This window comes from Schistocerca serialis, chromosome 2, assembly GCF_023864345.2.
Source record: "Schistocerca serialis cubense isolate TAMUIC-IGC-003099 chromosome 2, iqSchSeri2.2, whole genome shotgun sequence".
NCBI classification, from domain to species: Eukaryota; Metazoa; Arthropoda; class Insecta; order Orthoptera; family Acrididae; genus Schistocerca; species Schistocerca serialis.
The window spans coordinates 1,051,086,247-1,051,108,431 of NC_064639.1; positions in this window are offsets into that span (position 1 = coordinate 1,051,086,247).

The window sequence follows — 22,185 nt, forward strand, 5'->3', positions numbered from 1 at the left end:
AAATTTCAAAACTCCGCCAACTCTCTCCCCACATCCACCACTGCTGGCGGCTCACCTCCAACTGCGCAACGCTACGCGCTGTTCACAGCCAGCTGCCTAACACTACAATGGCGAGTATTACAACAATGCAAAGCAGACACAACAGCACACAGCACAGCCAGTGATTTTCATACAGAGGTGGCGTTACCAATAAAAAAACCTAAACAGCCTACTTACAGTACTTACACTTCATTTGATTTCATTGATTGGTTATTGATGTGTAGTAGAGTAATAATGTAGTAGGTAGACTGTTAAATAATGTATTCACAAGAATTTCTCGACTGCAACCCTTTTAAATGTCACTCGCATATTTGTACCTAGGTACCTTGAAGTACGTTTTAACATTTGGAAAATCCTCAATTTTAGCGGAGTAATTTTTGTAATTGCAGAAAAAGAACGAAAATCCATTAAACGTCTATTAGAGTGTTGGCTAGAAGCAAAAGTATGAAAAGTGATCCTAAATACATTCTCCCCTAGCTACTGCTTTACTTTGTGGACAACACATGAAGTATTTCATTATGTCGTTCCTTTCCTACCTCATCATTTGGGTTTGTTTCATGAGTTTCTTTCCATGTTAGCAGAATGCCTCTCCTCCGTATTATCTGCTATATGACAGGCGAACACTCTGATGACAACATCATTATTCTGCATGAAAAGCGAACAGAAAAGGTGAGCTAGACACATGGGACATTCCATTTCGGAAATCGTTATGGAATACAATATTCCGCGATCCACAGTGTCAAGAGTGTGTCGAGAATACCAAATTTCAGGTATTACCTCCCCCCACGGACAACACGGTGGCCGACGGCCTTAACTTAACGACCGACAGCAGCGGGGTTTGCGTAGAGTTGTCAGTGCTAACAGACATGCAACTCTCCGTGAAATAACCGCAGAAATCAAAGTGAGAAGTACGACGAATGTATCTGTTAAGACAGTGCTGCAAAATTAATGGGATATTGCAGCAGACGACCGACGCAGGTGCCTTTGCTAACAGCACGACATCGCCTCCGTCACCTCTCCTGGACTCGTGACCATATCGGTTGAACACTACACAACTGGAAAAAGGTGGGCCTGTCATATGTGTTCTCATTTGAGTTGGTAAGAGCTGATGATAGGGTTCAAGTGTGGCACAGACACCACGAAGGCATGTACCCAAGTTGTTAACAAGGCACTATGCAAGCTGATGGTGGCTCCGTAATGGTGCGGGCTGTGATTACATGGAATTGGCTGAGTCTTCTGATCCAACTGAACCGACCGTTGACTGTAAATGGTTAGTTCGGCTACTTGGAGACCATCTGCAGCCATTCATGGCCTTCATGTTGTCGATGCTCCATGTCACCAAGCCACAATTTTTCCCTACTGGTCTGAAGAACATTCTGCGCAATTCGAACGAATGATTTGGCCATCCACATCGCCCGACAGGAATGTCATCGAACATTTATGGGAGATAATCCAACCGCCAGCTCGTGCATAAAATCCTGCACCGACAACACTTTCGCAATTAGAGGCGGTACGGCACAATATTTCTGCAGGGGACTTCCGACGACTTGTTGAGTCCATGCCACGTCGAGTTGCTGCACTCCGCCAGGAAAAAGGAGGTCTGACACGATATTAGGAGGTGGACCACGACGTTTGTAACCTTAGTGTACGCCAGTCGTAAGCCCTTGTCTTACTAGTAGTAAGCCCTTGTCTTACAATTAGTAGACCTACCAACATTGCTAAACTTCTGCCCTTCATTAAGTTCTTACAGCAAAATTTAATACAAATTCTCTGATCCATTTTTATACAAAATAATAGCCGATACTATGAAAACACATGTTACCTTTTTGACAGATGACAACAGACCAAACATCCGATATGGCTAACTCTGTTCAGATACACTACTGGGCATTAAAATTGCTACACCAAGGAGAAATGCAGATGATAAACGGGTATTCATTGGACAAATATATTATACTAGAATTGACACGTGATTAAATTTTCACGCAATTTGCGTGCATAGATCCTGAGAAATCAGTACCCAGAACTACCACCTCTGGCCGTAATAACGGCCATCATACGCCTGGGTAATGAGTCAAACAGAGCTTGGATGGCGTGTACAGGTACAGCTGCCCATGCAGCTTCAACACAATACCACAGTTCATCAAGAGTAGTGACAGGCGTGTTGTGACGAGCCAGTTGCTCGACCACCATTGCCCAGACGTTTTCAATTGGTGAGAGATCTGGAGAATGTGCTGGCCAGGGCAGCAGTCGAATATCTTCTGTAACCAGAAATGCCCGTACAGGACCTGCAACGTGCGGTCCTGCATTATCCTGCTGAAATGTAGGGTAGAGCCACAGGTCGTAACACATCTGAAATCTAACGCTCACTGTTCAAAGTGCCGTCAATGCGAACAAGAGGTGACCGAGACGTGAAACCAATGGCACCCGATACCATCACGCCGGCTGATACGCCAGTATGGCGATGACGAATACATGCTTCCAATGTGCGTTCACCGCGATGTCGCCAAACACGGATGCGACCATCATGACGCTGTAAACCGAACTTCTATTCATCCGAAAAATGACGTTTTGCCATTCGTGCAGCCGTGTTCGTCGTGGAGTACACCATCGTAGGCGCTCCTGTCTGTGATGCAGTGTCATGGATAACCGCAGCCACGGTCTCCGAGCTGATAGTCCATGCTGCTGCAAACGTCGTCGAACTGTTCGTGCAGACGGTTGTCTTGCAAACGTCCCCATCTGTTGACTCAGGGATCGAGACGTGGTTGCACGATCCGTTAGAGCTGTGCAGATAAGATGCCTGTCATCTCGACTGCTAGTGATACGAGGCCGTTGGGATCCAGCACGGCGTTCCGTATTACCCTCCTGAACCCACCAATTCCATATTCTGCTAACAGTCATTGGATCTCAACCAACGCGAGCTGCAATGTCGCGATACGATAAACCGCAATGCGATAGGCTACAATTCGACCTTTACCAAAGTGGTGGTACGCATTTCTCCTCCTCCCACGAGGCATCACAAGAACGCTTTACCAGGCAACACCGGTCAACTGCTGTTTGTATATGAGAAATCGGTTGGAAACTTTCCTCATGTCAGCACGTTGTAGGTGTCGCCACCGGCGCCAACCTTGTGTGAATACTCTGAAAAGCTAATCATTTGCATATCATAGCATCTTTTTGCTGTCGGTTAAATTTCGCGTCTGTAGAACGTCATCTTCGTGGTGTAGCAATTTTAATGGCCAGTAGTGTACTTTTCAGACACGTTTACTGGTAGTGCTGCAGAACCAGTGTGGGTCTTTCTGAACAATGATAATTTTGCTCGCCTTGTACGTGTCTAAACTGTACTGCTCCTGAACTTTGTCCGTTGGTGTTGAAAGCTGTCACTGCTGGAGATGAAATTTTCATGTTGATCGCGCAAGTAATACGAATCTCTTGCTTCTCGGTCCTGCTAAGCAGAAATACCTTTCTTCTTTTCTTTATATTCCTTTTTACAATCGTATGTAGTGATGCTGTAATGCCCCTATGATCACTGTTTGCCTGTTCTACGCTAATTGAGTCAATCGTTCGAGCTTACTGGCGATCGTGTGATGTAGTACATTTTTCACGTGTCGGTTCTCTGAATAACTGCTCAAGATAATTTTCAGATAAGACGTTTAAAACAATTTTACATTATTCCCTTTTCTTACCACCCACCTTACTCACCGGAGTCTCCCAGTTTATAGCTGGTAAGTTAAAATCGCCACCTGACACTGTAATGGAACCAGGAACTTGACGTGAATAGCTCTTAAAAGTTACACAACAGCACATAATTTCGAAAACTAATCGAAATCTCACATATGTAGATACATTATGCAATAAACTGACATAAAATTGGGATCTGAGAGATGCATAATATGTCACAAACTCCATCTCTAGTGATCTCATCGTTGATGGAAGGTTGAACCCTATTCGTTATCCTCATCTCAATCTTCAGCGTGAGAACAGCTTAAGAGCTTTGCTACTTTTTTTTTTTTTGCATGAGTTCCATTAGTTAGCATGTTGGAAATCTGCACAACATTACTATTGTGATAATCGGGTGGTATTACCCCGAGTTCTCATTATCCCGCGTCACATTTCCTAAGCCGTTCTCACAGGGGTGCGTCAGGTGACATTGATGTGGAGATGTATGAGTTTTGTGACGTCAGTTCCTGTTACTTCACGATGAGAAGCCATTGCCTCGCATGGAACACCTAAGTTCTGTGATATTTCAGCGACGTGCTACGGGAGGTTCAACCAATGAGAGGCAAGGACGCTCTGCACGTCACAAGAAAAACTTGCGAGACGTCATATCGTATTTGTCTTTTCAGTTGAAGCCTATATTTCTTGTGTTTTGTAAGGGGCAGTGAGATAAAAGCGAGATTGAGGAAAACGATGAATAACCTGTCTATTACTTCAAAAGTAATCGGCTTAACTTATAATAGATTTATCCCACTGTGAGATAAGATGGTCACTGGCTTCATGAAAAAAAAAAATTGCGATTGCCTATGGCAGGGCTTCCCAATCTTTTCAGTCGAAAATCCATGGCGGGCCCCTTGTCAGTCAACAGCACAGTAACTTTAAATTTCAGAGCGAAACCCATGGGAACTGAAAGCTTCGTAATGCAAGTGCCATGTTCCTAATGACCCCCCTCCCCCTCCCCCCCCCCTCCGAAGAATCAATAGTCTTTGGTTTAGAGATGAATGAAATCAACTTGAAATTAATGATTCAATTTGAATTCCCACTGTATCCAGGCACTTACTAGTGGATTTACACCCTTTGTTCAACACACTATAGCCTGATTAAAGTTACTTGGTAATTGAAATTTCACATGACAGAGCTGTCTTCCTCCAAGAGCTATCACTGTCACGTCCAAACTGTTCGCTGTTGACAAGCTGCCGCTTATGGTCTGTTCACTTCCACTATTTGGCTACTGTTGTGTAAGGAGCATCCATATTTCGTAACAGTCGTGTGTGTGTGTGTGTGTGTGTGTGTGTGTGTGTGTGTGTGTGGTTTTTCGTGATATCCGAGGAAAAATGTTCAAATGTATGTAAAGTCTTCCTTTGATCGTCCTCCCTCCTCATTCATTTCAACTGGAAACTTCCCTTGTTGTGAAGGCGATGGAGAAACTGCACCCTTCTTCAATGATCCTGACTTCAGCCACTGATCCATGTCACAAGTAATAAACTGGTCAAAAATCGACTTATGAAACTGGTAGTGCACTGACAAAGCAAGTTTAACACTTAATGATGCCTGGGGCCGCATACGCTGTGATTGGTCGACAAATCTCGCTCCGCGCATGCGTAAAAGGTTTCAGAGCATCTAGCGCCGTGAGCCGGCGCACAACCGACCCCCGTATTGTTGCTAAACAGTCGATCAGAGAAGCCGCATTCTCCAGCACTAAACTGTGTATACGTTCTCACTTGGGAACCGCAAAGGTTGCTTGGGGATACGACCTGAAGTAAAAGTACACAAGTTTTTCACACGAAAAAAGTAGTGATGAATTTGATTTTCACATTTTTATTCAATAATTTTACTCATTATTTTACACGATTTGGTGGGAGGTGGACGCGGACCCCCTAGAAAGAGCCGGTGGACCCCTAAGGGGTCTGCGGACCACACGTTGGGAAGCCCTGGCCTATGGAATCATGATTGTACAAAGGCGTGCACCTGTTCGTCCGAACCAAGCTGTCAAGCAATGTAGTACGTCCCCTGCGACGCGGGCGCTGTGTCTCGTGAGGTTGGCTTTCCCATCCGCGTCCACGTTAACGTTGGCCGCCTCTACCCGTGTGAGGATGGCTTCACAACGTGTAGAGCTGGCCAACAGCTGGCCCTCGCTGGCGGGAGCGCCTGACCAGCCGGACAGTGGGAACCCCCCCGGCGCGTGCCCCCCCCCCCCCCCGGCCACCACCTATCTGCGCAGCGCGGACAGGTAGCTCGGCGCGGAGCGGCGTAGGCGGGGCAGATAAGCGCGAGGCGCCCGGCGCCAACCCGTGGCGTTGTGCAACGTGGCCGCCGCCTTATCTGCAGCAGGCAGCGCTTTGCCTGCCGGCCTCTCACGCGTCACCAGCGCAGAAGCCAGCCGCAGAAGCGGGGGCGCTCCCACCAGCCCGTACAATGGCAGTTCAAAGCGGACCAAAAATTTGGTAAAAAAAGGTCAAATACTTTGGGAAATGTTTTATCCAAAAGCAAGGTACAAAATAGATCAGAACAACTTCGATCGATGCTCGAGCAAATGAGTTGCCGTCTGAGAATTTAAAGTTCCACCATCTTGAGGTTGAAGCTTTTCTGTCCGTATTTCCTTATAAATAGGTTAGTTTTTGGATGGGTTCTGCCTTGAGCAAAACACAGTCTCATCTTTTCTTCTACTTGGGCGGAAACAAAATCTCAAGACCAAAAAATAGTGAATGTAGAGTAATCAATTTTCGGGAATACGATGGTCTAGATTGCTACGCCACGAAGACGATTTGCTACAGACGCGAAATTTAACCGAGGGGAAGAAGATGCTGTGATATGCAAATGATTAGCTTTTCAGACCATTCACACAAGGTTACCGCCGGTGGTGGCACCTACAACGTGCTGACATGAGGAAAGTTTCCAACCGAGTTCTCATATACAAACAGCAGTTGACCGGCGTTGCCTGGTGAAACGTTGTTGTGATGCCTCTTGTAAGGAGGAGAAATGCGTACCATCACGTTTCCCACTTTGATAAACGTCGGATTGTAGCCTATCGCGATTGCAGTTTATCGTATCGCGACATTGCTGCTCCCGTTGGTCGAGATCCAATGACTGTTAGCAGAATATGGAATCGGCAGATTCAGGAAGGTAATACGGAACGCCGTGCTGGATCCCAACAGCCTCGTATCACTAGCAGTCGACATGACAGGCATCTTATCCGCATGGCTGTAACGGATCGTGCAGGTATGAGTCGATCCCTGAGTCAACAAATGGGGATGTTTGCAAGAAACCACCATCTGCACGAACAGTTCGACGACGTTTGCAACTGCATGGACCATAATCTCGGAGACCGTGGCTGCCGTCACCCTTGACGCTGCATCACAGGCAGGAGCGCCTGCGATGGTGTACTCAACGACGAACCTGGCTGCACCAATGGCGAAACATTCGGATGAATCCAGGTTCTGTTTACAGCATCATGATGGTCGCATCCGGGTTTGGCGACATCGCGGTGAACGCACATTGGAAGCGAGTATTCGTCATCGCCATACTGGTGTATCACCCGGCGTGATGGTATGGGGTGCCGTTGGTTGCACGTCTCAGTCACCTCTTGCTCGCATTGACGGCACTTTGAACAGTGGACGTTACATTTCAGATGTGTTACGACTCGTGGCTCTACCCTTCATTCCATCCCTGCGAAACCCTACATTTCAGCAGGATAATGCAGGGCCGGCGGATGTGGCCGAGCGGTTCTGGGCGCTATAGTCTGCAACCGCGCGACCGCTACGGTCGCAGGTTCGAATCCTGTCTCGGGCATGGATGTGTGTGATGTCCTTAGGTTAGTTAGGTTTAAGTAGTTCTAAGTTCTAGGGGATTGATGACCGCAAAAGTTAAGTCCCATAGTGCTCAGAGCCATTTTTGATAATTCACGACCGCATGTTGCAGGTCCTGTAGAGGCCTTTCTGGATACAGAAAATGTTCGACTGCTGCCCTGGCCAGTACATTCTCCAGATCTCTCGCCAACTGAAAACGTCTGTTCAATGGTGGCCGAACAACTGGCTCGTCACAATACGCCAGTCATTACTCTTGATGAACTGCGGTATCGTGTTGAAGCTGCATGGGCAGCTGTGCCTGTACACGCCATCCAAGCTCTGTTTGACTCAATGCCCAGGTGTATGAAGGCCGTTATTACGGCCAGAGGTGGTTGTTCTGGGAACTGATTTCTCAGGATCTATGCACCCAAATTGCGTGAAAATGTAATCTCATGTCAATTCTAGTATAATATATTCGTCCAATGAATACCCGTTTATCATCTGCATTTCTTTTTCGTGTATCAATTCTAATGGCCGGTAGTGTACTTATGTGACTGGCACTGTAAGACCACAGGTTAAAGTACGCGCGAGATAAGTCATTGTAACTGTGAATAACCTGTGTCAGCGCCAGAATGCTGAGTGCAAGCGTGCATGCATTGTATCATACACGTGTCGGATGTCAGTTCGCGGGCTGGAGTTCCATGCCTGTTGCACTTGGTCGGTCAGTACAGGGGTGGTTAATGCTTGATGTGGATGACGCTGGAGATGTCGTCCGATGATTCTCCATATGTGCTCGATTGGAAACAGATCTGTCGACGAGCAGGCCAAGGCAACATGTCGACGCCCTGCAGAGCATGTTGGGTTACAACAGCAGTATGTGGGCGACCGTTATCCTGTTGAAAAACACTCCCTGTAATGCTGTTCATGAATGGCAGCACGACAGGTCGAATTACCAGACTGATGTACAAATGTGCAGTCAGGATGCCTGGGACAACCACGAAAGTGCGCCTGCTGTCAAACAACATCACTCCCCAGAGCAAAACTCAAGGCCTGGAGGTCCAGTGTATCTAGCATGCAGACACTTTGGTGGCAGGCCCTCAAATGCCCCCTTCTAACCAACAAATGGCCATCACTGGCATCCAAGTAGAATTAGCTATCACCAGAAAATATTACCTCCACCATGCCTTCCAATGATCTCTCGTCTGACGCCACTGAAGTTGCAAATGGCGGTGGTTTGGGCCTAATGGAAAGCGTGCTACAGGGCGTCTGGCTCGGAGCTGTCCTTTAAATAACCGATTTCTAACACTCCGATGTGTCACTATGGTGCCAACTGCTACTAAGATTGCTGCTGCAGATGCAGTACGTGGCGCCAGAACCGTACACCGAGCGCCGCCCGGAGTGGCCGAGCGGCGCTAGACGGTTCAGTCTGGAACCGCGCGACCGCTGCGGACGCAGGTTCGAATCCTGCCTCGGGCATGGATATGTGATGTCCTTAGGTTGGTTAGGTTTAAGTAGTTCTAAGTCTAGGGGACTGATGACCTCAGATGTTAAGTCCCATAGTGCTCAGAGCCATTTGAACCATATGAACCAAACGCCGAGCACGATGGTCTTGCCTCTCGGTAGTGCCACGTCGCTGTCCGGAGCCTGGTCTTCCTAACGACCATATATACTCGTGACCACCGCTGCCAGCAGTCATGTACAGCGGCTACGTTCCTGGCAAGCCTTTCTGGAATATCGCAGAAGGAACATGCATATTCTCGCAGCCCAATTACACGACCTAGTTCAAACGCAGTGAACTGTTGATAATGGCATCTTTGTTGCCTTAAAGGTATTGCATGGGGGCTTAATTAAATATGATTGAAAATATTTTTGGTAGCTATTATGTCCGTTTACGCTGTTTCGTAAACGGTTGGCCCTGACTAGAATTATTACGCAATCTGACTGCAACAAACAATGAAAGAAAATTTTCGTAAACACAGTTAATTAATTAAGTCCCCAGCAACTATAAAACCTACAAAACCAATAAGCACAAGAGTAACTGTTCTGTATGTGGGAGTGTGACTCAACGTACACATCTGGCACGGTTCTTCTCCAACAAGGCAAGAATTTTTAAATACCAATTATACTGACGTGATAAAAGAAAATTAGAAAAACTATAATTACGCAAGAAAACCAGAATTCACTCTAATACAAGAACACTAGCCAGATGCTTTGTTGACTGAACCTGTAATGACGCATTATTTCAGACACACAAATAATAAAAGAACATTGTGGTTTTTACCTTCATATATATTGACGAAATGCACTCTGATCATTACAATAACATCTGCTATCTCTCCCATCAAATAACTGGATAAAACATGGAACAAACACTCCTTACTACAACATCTCCACTCCGACTCCACGACAAGCAGTGCCCACCACAACTTCTCGGCAAGAACTGGCTGCCGCTACCTCTCAATAATCACTGTCTGCTACAACATCTCAACACAGACTACCACGAGACCTCGACAGGCACTGACTACTACGAGTTCTTAACAGGCACTGACTACTACGAGCTCTCCCCAAACACTGACTTCTACGAGTTCTCTCCAAGCACTGTGGAGGCGGCTTAATAATACTCTTTGGCGCAATCTCTGGCGCAGTGGCTCAGTGTAGCCACCTTTCATATGCCCCTCCTCCACAGGCCAGAATTTGATGGTATTTTTGCCAGCATTGGTGGTGAAAATACCACCAAATTCGTCCAGAAAAATACAGACAAAAATAAAAGATAATATTAATACCTAAATATCACATAATTAGTTAAAATTTTGGCTTTGCACTGACCTTTCAATAACCTAATATATAAAATACAGTAGGCAATACAAATTCTTTTCATACATGTGGCTTTACATAATAGTTTGCACAATACACAAAAAATCAGTTTATGCAAATGTTCACATAAAATACTTTTAATTGTTCAAAAAAAAAACAAATAGTTGATAATTCCAGCCCAGCAATGGTCAACAGGTGCAAACACCAACAAGTGACATCATTTCAGCAGAAGCAGTGCTTCAGTTGCACCCAGCAATGTTGAGCAGGTGCAGACACCAACAAGTTACATCATTTCAGTAGAAGCAGTCCATCAGTTGCACCCAGCAATGTTGAGCAGGTGCAGACACCAACAAGTTACATCATTTCAGTAGAAGCAGTCCATCAGTTGCACCCAGCAATGTTGAGCAGGTGCAGACACCAACAAGTGACATCATTTCAGCAGAAACAGTCCATCAGTTGCACCCAGCAATGTTGAGAGCAGGTGCAGACACCAACCAGTGACATCATTTCAGTAGAAGCAGTCCATCAGTTGCACCCAGCAATGTTGAGCAGGTGCAGACACCAACAAGTGACATCATGTCAGCAGAAACAGTCCATCAGTTGCACCCAGCAATGTTGAGAGCAGGTGCAGACACCAACCAGTGACATCATTTCAGTAGAAGCAGTCCATCAGTTGCACCCAGCAATGTTGAGCAGGTGCAGACACCAACAAGTTACATCATTTCAGTAGAAGCAGTCCATCAGTTGCACCCAGCAATGTTGAGCAGGTGCAGACACCAACAAGTTACATCATTTCAGTAGAAGCAGTCCATCAGTTGCACCCAGCAATGTTGAGCAGGTGCAGACACCAACAAGTTACATCATTTCAGTAGAAGCAGTCCATCAGTTGCACCCAGCAATGTTGAGCAGGTGCAGACACCAACAAGTGACATCATTTCAGCAGAAACAGTCCATCAGTTGCACCCAGCAATGTTGAGAACAGGTGCAGACACCAACCAGTGACATCATTTCAGTAGAAGCAGTCCATCAGTTGCACCCAGCAATGTTGAGCAGGTGCAGACACCAACAAGTTACATCATTTCAGTAGAAGCAGTCCATCAGTTGCACCCAGCAATGTTGAGCAGGTGCAGACACCAACAAGTGACATCATTTCAGCAGAAACAGTCCATCAGTTGCACCCAGCAATGTTGAGAGCAGGTGCAGACACCAACCAGTGACATCATTTCAGTAGAAGCAGTCCATCAGTTGCACTCAGCAATGTTGAGCAGGTGGAGACACCAACAAGTGACATCATTTCAGTAGAAGCAGTCCATCAGTTGCACCCAGTAAAGTTGAGCAGGTGCAGACACCAACAAGTGACATCATTTCAGCAGAAACAGTCCATCAGTTGCACCCAGCAATGTTGAGAGCAGGTGCAGACACCAACCAGTGACATCATTTCAGTAGAAGCAGTCCATCAGTTGCACCCAGCAATGTTGAGCAGGTGCAGACACCAACAAGTTACATCATTTCAGTAGAAGCAGTCCATCAGTTGCACCCAGCAATGTTGAGCAGGTGCAGACACCAACAAGTGACATCATTTCAGCAGAAACAGTCCATCAGTTGCACCCAGCAATGTTGAGAGCAGGTGCAGACACCAACCAGTGACATCATTTCAGTAGAAGCAGTCCATCAGTTGCACTCAGCAATGTTGAGCAGGTGGAGACACCAACAAGTGACATCATTTCAGCAGAAGCAGTTCCATCTGTGGCACCCAGTAAAGTTGAAGAGGTACATACAGCAACAAGTCACATTAGTTCAGTAGAAGCAGTCCATCAGTGGCACCCAGCAATGTTGAGTAGGTGCAGACAGCAAGAAGTAACATCATTTCAGTAGAAACAGTTCTAACAGTGGCACCCAGCAATGTTGAGTAGGTGCAGACACCGGCAAGTGACATCATTTCCATAGAAGTAGCTTCATCTGTGCACCCAGTAATGTTGAGCAGGTGCAGACACCAACAAGTGACATCATTTCAGCAGAAACAGTCCATCAGTTGCACCTAGCAATGATGAGCAGGTCCAGAGAGCGGTCCATGATATTCACTATCACTAATCACACTGTTCATCAGCAGAAATTAATCATTCCTAAGTGTCACCAATCATGTAGAAAAAGTACAAGTAACAGTCCATAATGTTCACTATCACTGATCACACAGTTCATCAGCAGAAATTAAACATTTCTAAGTGTCACACATGATGTTGAAAAGTGCAGGTAACAGTTCATAATATTTACCATCACTAATCAGACAGTTCAGGCATGAACAATAGTTTGAATGCACATACAAATGCTTTTACACTAAACATACAAATCATAACAAACACACAAATGATGTCAGATAATTTTCATATTAACTATTACAAATACTCAAATATCAGTAAACCTATAATATTTATGGGTGTCAGTGCAAACCACAACAAAGAAATAAAATAATATTTAGGAGATAGGTGGGTAGGATTAGGAAAGGAAAACACACAAAACACACTCACTCATCTTTCATCCACATTAAGTACTACTGTGTAATTGAATAGTGTTAACTGTGTAAATGTAATTCTGTCAAAATTTGATGTTTATCATGTGTATCAAGTAGTAGTGGCAGCAATATATAACAGTCAATAATAGTTAAGTCAACGTCATAGTCATCATGTCAAGACTAATGTTTGCCAAGCCAGATCAAATGTACTGTTGTTGAACAACTGTCAGTGAGCCAAGATATGCAAATACTTCCTCTCTTCAAAAAAAAGTATATACTGCTTAGTGATTTAACAAAGTGTGTGTATAGACTATCTTCCTTCTACTTTAGTGTTCTAGTCTGCTATCTTCATCCTCCTTGTTCCATAAGACCAACAAAAAAAATATGCACCTCACTTACTTTACCTCTTATCCACCAAAACTCCAATAATCATCAACTTCACACAATCTCAATAATACCTCAATAATACCTCTTCAATGCGTCGATACATATAAACCTTATTGCCAATATGTGCTCCTCACTTACTTTACCTCTTATCCACCAAAACTCCAATAATCATCAACTTCATTCAATCTCAATAATACCTCAATAATACCTCTTCAGTGCGTCGATACATATAAACCTTATTACCAATATCATTTCACTTTCATAACAACTCTTTCCTCTAGTCAGTCTCCTCGAACAAGTACAGATAAAATCCTAATGCAAACTTCAGTTCATCATCCCATACAATCTGAAGACACATTGCCAACACACAACCTCTGTGTAATCCATCTGAGCCAAATCTTCTACTCATTATGAATTATAAACAAAGAAATGCATACATGACCTCTAACAGACTTAGTTCGAATAACTCTCAGTAATTAAGTACGATTACGGAATGTGAATGATCATAATATTTCACAGTGTGTACACCACTTCAAGAATTATGGCAGAAGCAAACATGTGGAGTATTTTTTGTGTCAAGTGTCACTTCCCATTTCAATTGCTCACGAAGAATGCAGTGTAATAATTGTTAATGGTCTAAACCTAGTAATGGTATGTCATGTCGTTAGCTTCCTTCCTATTAGCATAAAGTTATACAGCTTCCATAAAACCTCAGCTCATGTGACTTCTATGAAGTTCTTTGTACCAATGTCGTTCGTCGAATTATAGCAGTTCATTTTCTTATCTTAAAAATATAAGGCACTGAGCGTAAGCAAACCAAGCAATAGCGAGTAAATATACCAGTAGAGAACAGAATGTCAAGAAGTGGATGCAGCACAATTCTTACAACGAGGCTCTGCCAAGCAAACAATCTATAATTAATACAATAGTGTGACCTAAACTCTATGTTTGTACACAGTATATCAGCATTTCTAAACACCAAATTGAAGAGTAGTTATGACAACAACAGAAATGTATAAATATGCAATCCACACGCATAGCAGCAAACAGGTCATTAGCATCATATCAGCATAAGCAAATAAGTGTTCATACGTAATCTTAATAAGTAAACATGAAGGCGCAAGCAGATAAATCATAAAGTATAACTTACATACCTAACCACATCAGCACAATAAATCAGGTGACAATTATAATTTAAATAAATAAACACAGCTGGCACATAATTAAAAAAAATATGACATCAGTGAAAAAGCAGTGCAGCCAAGCGATGCATAATATACCCAAATAACAATCCAGTTCATTAATAATCATTGTCAAAATCAGTTAACGTACGCAAGCACGTCGCTTCACAAGTAATTTTCATAGAACATGAAATTTAGCACAAAGTATGAATCACGTAATCGCGAGCAGCAAATTACGTCTAAAGTACGTACCTAAGTGGAAATATGTTACCTGAAAAATAAACTCAATTAACAGTTACCCTTTTTAGTTTATTAGTTTCTTCTTCGAAATTACGTTCTTCCTGAAAATTTCTCGATAGCAAGTCCTCTTAACGTCGGAGACACACAGAATTTACCTGAAGTTCTTAAATATTTTATACAACCGTATCCTGAAAAATACTGAATGTTAATAACAGAATTCATCAAGTCACTATAGCTTTATACTGAATTTAATCGGAGAAATCAGACTGTGTATTTGTTTACGGCTGTCAGTGCATTCGCACTGAGCGCTCGATCCGCTGTAGGCGCGTGACGTAGGAAGCAATTGTTCGCGGTCAACGACTGCCTTGTGCGGCGCGCAGACTTGACTGTTGCTTTGAGTATGTGCCGCCGCCAAGACACAGCGCGGTATCCTTGTATTCTCCGCATGTTTACATGTAGCTGTTAGTTTCTCACAAGTATGTCATTCCACAAAAATTTTTTAAAAGTATATCAGTCCACAAAAATTTTTACGTTAGATATATGATGTACTCCCTTAGAGCGTCGAGATTTAAGAGTTTCTACTTCGACAGTGTTATCATGAATAATTTTGCGAATTCTATATGGACCGTTATAAAGCAGAAAAAATTTGCGACACAAGCCTTTTCCTTTGTGAGATAAACGATGAGACCTAATTAACACCTTCTGACCAATTGACAAAATTTTTAAACGACCAGGACGCTTAGCTGATTTCTCTCTTCTAGCAGCCGCAGATGCAATATTTTGCAGAGCCAGGTTGACAACTTCAGAATGCCGCAGTTTCCGTGAAGGCGGAAAAGGAACGATTTCAGATATGCGATTTGTCGGTGCTTCATTTTTTAATACCAGTATAGGCGGTAAAGAAGTTGAATCATTAGGAAGTTCATTCAGAATGTTTTGGTTGGTTGGTTGGTTGGTTGGTTGTTGGAGGTTAAAGGGACCAAACAGCAAGGTCATCAGTCCCTTGTTTCAAATAGACTCCATTCTGTTAACGGGACATCTCAGTATAGTCAGAAAAATAAAACGGATAAAGGGGAAACGTAAAAGGGCAGTCACGTTGTCATTAGTAAAAACAAATGAGGGAAGTTGGCAAGAGAACGAACCCAACACTATGCTGAAACAGCATAGGCAAGACCACCTGTGACTTAAAAGGTACAACTGCTATAATGCAGAAAGTACGTATGGGAATAGAAAAACTAACCAAGCCTTAAAAAGAAGGGGTAAAAACAGAGTAAAAGGGAAAGAAAAGAGGATTCCGGTCAGGGAGGTGAATCGGGAATCTCTGAACACTGCCTACAGTGGGAGACACCCAAACACTCACCAGAGGGAGATTAAAAACTTTAAAACTGAGAATAAAAACCACTCTCCCGGAGGAAACCTAGAACCAGAGAGACCATCCGGGAATCGTCAGCCAACATCAAAGGTAAAGTGTGGGGGAGTCTGTACTTAGCACGCAGAGCCAAAAGAAGGGGGCATTCAACCAAAATGTGGGCCACTGACTGGAAGGCTCCACAACCACATAGCGGGGGTGGCTCATCACGCAAAAGGAAACCATGGGTCAGCCTGGTATGGCCAATGCGGAGACGACACAGTGTGGTCGAGTCCTTGCGGGAGAGGCTAAAGGAAGAACGCCATGGGCCTGTATTCACCTTAATGGCACGAAGTTTATTAGACAGTGGAGTAGCCTCCCAAGAATTGGCCCATGACTGTGCAAAGTGGGATTTGATGTGAAGCCGTAAATCCGCTGCAGGAGGGGTTACGGAATACGGGGGGTAAGTAACTGCTCCCCCAGCCAAACGATCAGCGAGCTCATTACCCGGGATACCCACATGGCCCGGGGCCCATAAGAAGTCAATGGAACAAGCAGCACGGTGAAGATCAGCGAGATGGTCATGGATGGCAGAGACCAAGGGATGGCGCGAAAAACACCGGTCAATAGCAAGAAGGCCACTCATCGAGTCCGTACATAACAAAACGTGGTTGTGTTGGGATTGTTTAATAAAGGTAAGGGCCCGGGAAATTGCCATCAATTCCGCAGTAAACACCCCACATGAGGGTGGCAGTAGATGATTTTCCGTTCCAACGAAGGACGTGAAGGCATACCCAACATTATCAGCAGATTTAGAGCCATCAGTGTAAAAAACAACAGCATCCCGAAACTCCCATAAAATTTGGCGGAAAAAGGAACGGAACACCACCGGGGGGATGGAATCTTTCGGACCGCGGCGGAGATCCATCCGAATTCGAGGCCGAGGAACTAACCAAGGAGGGGTGGAGGGGAGGGAGCGAGGAAGACAGGACAAAGAAGGAAGCCGAAAATCACGGGTAAGAGACGCAAGGCGCAGCCCAACCGGTAAACCCGCCCGAGGGCGGGAGTCAGGCGGGCGACGTCCATGGTCTGGGAATAGGATAGAATAGGAAGGATGAGCGGGAGAAGAACGGATAGTAAGGGCATAAGACACCAGAAGCTGGGACCGCCGAACAGAAAGGGGGGGGATCCCAGCTTCAACCAGGAGACTATCAACAGGGCTAGTAGGGAAGGCACCGGTGGCCAAACGGATACCACGATGGTGGACTGGATCCAGCACGTGCAGCGTGGAAGGAGCAGCTGAACCATAAACTTGACAACCATAGTCCAAACGTGACAGAACTAGAGCACGATAAAGACGGAGGAGGAGGGAACGGTCCGCACCCCAGGAGGAGTGGGCAAGGAAGCGAAGGACATTGAGTTTACGGAAACATCCTACCTTCAGGAGTCTGATATGGGGCAGCCAAGTGAGCTTGTTGTCGAAAAGAAGATGTAGGAAACGAAACTGTGGAACCACAGGCAATCTTTGTGCAGCGAGATAGAGCTCTGGATCAGGGTGGACCGTAGTACGGCGACAGAAGTGGACCACCCGCGATTTTAAAGGAGAGAATTGAAACCCGTGGGAGAGGGTCCATGCAGAGGCACGCCGTATAGCCACCTGGAGCTGCCGTTCTGCAGATGGCATCGAGGAGGAACTAACCCAAATGCAGAAATCATCCACATACAGGGCAGGGGCGACCAAGGGACCGACAGAGGCCACAAGTCCATCGATAGCAATGAGGAAAAGAAGGACACTCAAGACAGAACCCTGTGGGATGCCCGTCTCCTGGGTCCGTGGAGAACTAAAAGCAGTACCAACTCGAACTCTGAATGACCGATGGATCAGGAACTGGCGGATAAAAATCGGGAGTGGGCCCCGAAGACCCCACTGATGAAGGGTTAGTAAGATGTAATGGCGCCAGGCCGTGTCATAGGCCTTGCGAAGGTCAAAAAACACTGCAACCAAATGGCGGCGCTGGGAAAAAGCCTGCCGAACTGCGGATTCCAAGCGAAGCAAATGATCGATTGGAGATCGTCCCTCTCGAAAGCCACACTGGTAAGGGGACAATAGATCCCGAGATTCGAGGACCCAAGTGAGCCGACGGGCTACCAGCCGTTCAAGTAACTTACAACCAACATTGGTCAAACTAATTGGCCGATAGCTGTCAACAGATAGGGGGTTCTGACCAGGCTTAAGGACAGGAACCACAATGCTATCCCTCCACTGAGAAGGGAAGTCACCCTGGAGCCAGATACGGTTAAACACCCGAAGAAGATGGTGCCGTTGTGGAGCACTGAGATGTTGAAGCAGCTGGTTATGAATGGAATCTGGGCCAGGAGCCGTATCATGAGAAGCAGATAGAGCAGAAAGAAATTCCCATTCAGTGAAAGGTTCGTTGTAAGATTCTGACTCACAAGTGGTGAAACATAAGGTGACAGCTTCAGCCTGCTGTTTTTGATGAAGGAAAGCAGCTGGATAGGAGGCCGACGCTGATGCCACTGCAAAATGGGTCGCAAGATGTTCTGCAAGAACTAATGGGTCCGTACAAATGCCATCTGGGAGGTGAAGGCCTGGGAGGGTGGACTGCCGATGGCAACCTTGGAGAGAGCGAAGTGTAGCCCATACCCGTGACAGAGGGACAGTGGAACCAAGGGAAGAAACGAATCGTTCCCAACATATCCGCTTGCTCTGTTTGATTAAATAACGGGCTTTAGCGCGAAGGCGCTTAAAGGTAGAAAGGCTGGCTACAGATGGGTGCCTCTTAAAGTGTTGCAAAGCTCGACGGCGATCACGGATGGCAATGGCAATGGCCGTACTCCACCACGGGACTTGCCGACGACGAAATTGTCCAGATGAGCGCGGGACAGCAAGGTTAGCAGCGCGAACAATCGCGTCAGACACGTCACGTAGGACGTCATCAATACAACCCGACAAAGAGGGAGAAAACTCGACCTGTGCAGTATATAGAGGCCAATCGGCGCGGTGGAAAGACCAACGAGGTAACCTCTCCATCGGGGAGCGGGAAGGGAGCGTGATAATCAACGGGAAATGGTCACTATCACAAAGGTCGTCGTGTGGCGACCAGTGTAATGAAGGGAGGAGAGAGGGAGAAGAAAGAGAAAGATCAATGGCAGAAAAGGTACCATGACCAGCACTGAAATGAGTACGGGAGCCATCATTAAGAAGGCACAGGTCGTGGTCTGCAATAAATTGGTCGATAAGAAGACCTCGTCTAGATGGAACGGCACTGCCCCACAAAGGATGATGAGCATTAAAATCCCCAAGGAGGAGGAAGGGAGGAGGAAGTTGCTGAAGAAGGGTGGTTAAGGCAGCAGGTGTAAGAGTCCTGTCAGGAGGGAGATAAAGATTGCATACTGTGACTGCAGAGTCTAAGTGGACCCTAACAGCAACTGCTTCCAATGTAGTTTGGAGAGGAATCCACGTGCTAGCAATGTCTGTACGGACCAACGTACAAACGCCACCAGAAGCCCGCAAGGGTCCGACCCGATTTCGACAGAAAACACGGAACCCACGGAGGGTCGGTGAGTGAGCATCAGTAAAATGAGATTCCTGGAGAACCACACAAGCTGCTGAGTAGGACGAAAGAAGGGATTTCAATTCCGGAAGGTGACGATAGTAGCCATTACAATTCCATTGGAGAACCACAGAACGATGGTTTAAATGAGGGCTGAACACGCTAAATCCAGTCATACCGCCGGGTCCCCACCCGTCACCGACAAGGAGGGGGCGACATCCATAAACGACAGGTCAGAATCCGGTTGTGAAGCCGGGGAAGGGACCTCCGGTGACACCAGAGGCTCTTTGTCCCGGGACTTATGTTTCTTCTTCTTTTCAGGCTGAGATCGAGGAGGGCTGTGTGGCATAATGGAGCCAGCTGCAGCAAGATCAGGAACAGAAAGAGACCGGGCGACCTGGGGGCCGATAGACCGCGGCTCTCGCGGTCGCCGCGCTGCAGCAGACCTTTGACCTGGAAGGTGCCGGGAAGGGGCATCCCGGGAGAGGCGCCCTTGACCGGCAGACGCCGAAGGAGTGGGACACTTCTCCGGCTGGGGAGGGGGAGCGGCGCCCAGAGGAGAAGGTGTGGGAGCCGGAGGGGAGGGGGGAAGGAGAGGGGTCCGGGACGGGGGTAAGGAAGGGGGAGGAAGGGATGAAGATGTAACCAAGGCGTAACTAGATGTCATGGACACAGGGTGCAATCGTGCATATTTCTTACGGGCCTCTGTGTAGCTTAAACGATCAAGAGACTTATACTCCTGTATCTTTTTTTCTTTCTTATAGACTGGGCAATCTGCTGAACGTGGAGAATGACTACCATGACAATTTACACATACAGGAGGGGGAACACAGGGACTCCCCTCATGGAGTGGACGTCCACAGTCACCACAGAGAGGGTCCTGGGTACAGCGAGAAGACATGTGGCCAAAACGCAAGCACTTAAAACACCGCATAGGAGGTGGGATGTACGGCTTCACATCACAGCGATAGACCATAATCTTAACTTTCTCAGGAAGGGTATCCCCTTCAAAGGCCAGGATAAAGGCACCAGTATCAATACGATTATCTTTAGGACCCTTCTGAACACGCCGAACAAAGTGAACACCCCGCCGTCCGAGATTGTCCCGAAGTTCCTCATCAGTTTGAAGGATGAGGTCTCTGAGAAAAATCACACCTTGTACCATATTTAGAGACTGGTGAGGGGTAATGGACACGGGAATTGTGCCAAGATGGGTACAGGCACGAAGGGCCGCAGATTGGGCAGCCGAAGCAGTTTTTATCAGTAACGAACCCGACCGCATCTTGCTCAGGGAGTCCACTTCGCCGAACTTGTCTTCAATGTGTTCCACAAAGAATAAAGGTTTGACACTGGTGAAAGTATCTCCATCAGTCCTGGTGCAAACTAGATAACGGGGGAAAGGTTTTGCCCCTAGACGACGGGCCTGACCCTCCTCCCAGGGGGTAGCCACGGAAGGGAAGGCCGAAGGGGCAAGAGAAGCAGCACTTGAGGAATCAGTACCACGCAGAGAGACGGCCGCAGAAGAGCGGCCAGAGGTTTGGACCCTTATGCGTTTCATCTGCATAGCGTCCGCCCTGATACCACCCACTCCGATCAGGGGCTCTCCTCACGGGCGCCACCCAGCCACAGCAAGGGCCGTCTGGCACGGCGGCCATTGCCGGGAGTTCCGATGCTCCAGGATGACGAGCAACCACTCCAAGGCATGCATGAGGAGGTCACAGCTCAGGTATCAGAAGTGTGATCCCTGTGTGTTCAGGGGGCTCAACCAAAAGGGTACATAGCGACCCCACCACACGGGCTGGCTACCGTGCTGGCTATGCACCCTAGCATCAGACAACGACGTAGAAGAAAAGGTGGAATATACTAGGAGGGCACACGTCGGAGACACTAGGTAAGGTGCTCTTCCCCAAATGGCTCACACTACGGAAGAGAAATTTTGGAATGGAGGTCAAACCCCAGAGGGGGACCAAGGAATGCCAAAAGGAGGAGATGATTACGCAACAAAGCCAGAGTGTAAAACCAACAGAACCAGGAGGATAGCGGGGGCCAACATAAGCAAGGACACCAATAGAGGGAGAGGAGAGGGCGAGGGGAAAGGGGTATGGAGGGGAAAGGAGGGGAAGGGAAAGGAAATGCAGCCCGGGAGAGAAAGAAGGCTGCAATGGCTCGGGGCCCCGTGCTCGCCACGCACGTATCCACGAAAGAGTTGTGGACCCCCTGGGGGGCAGAATGTTTTGAAAAATATGAAGATACTGATCCCACGTTCTGTGATTCTGATGACAATAAAGTCGACACAATTTATTGATTTCCTTCATCCATCTCTCTGAAGCGTTAGATTGGGGGTGAAAAAGTGAAATGAAAATTGGTTTAATTTTACGACGCTGTAGAGTACGAAGCCAAATTTTAGAACGAAACTGTGATCCATTATCTGATATAACCTTATCAACATGACCAACTTCTTTAAGAAAAAGTTTGATGAAAGCGTTAGATACTGAACGAGCTGTTGCTTTGCGTAACGGTGTAAAACACACATATTTTGACGTCAGTTCCACTGCTACGAAAATGTACGTAAAACCATTAGTAGATCGGCCCA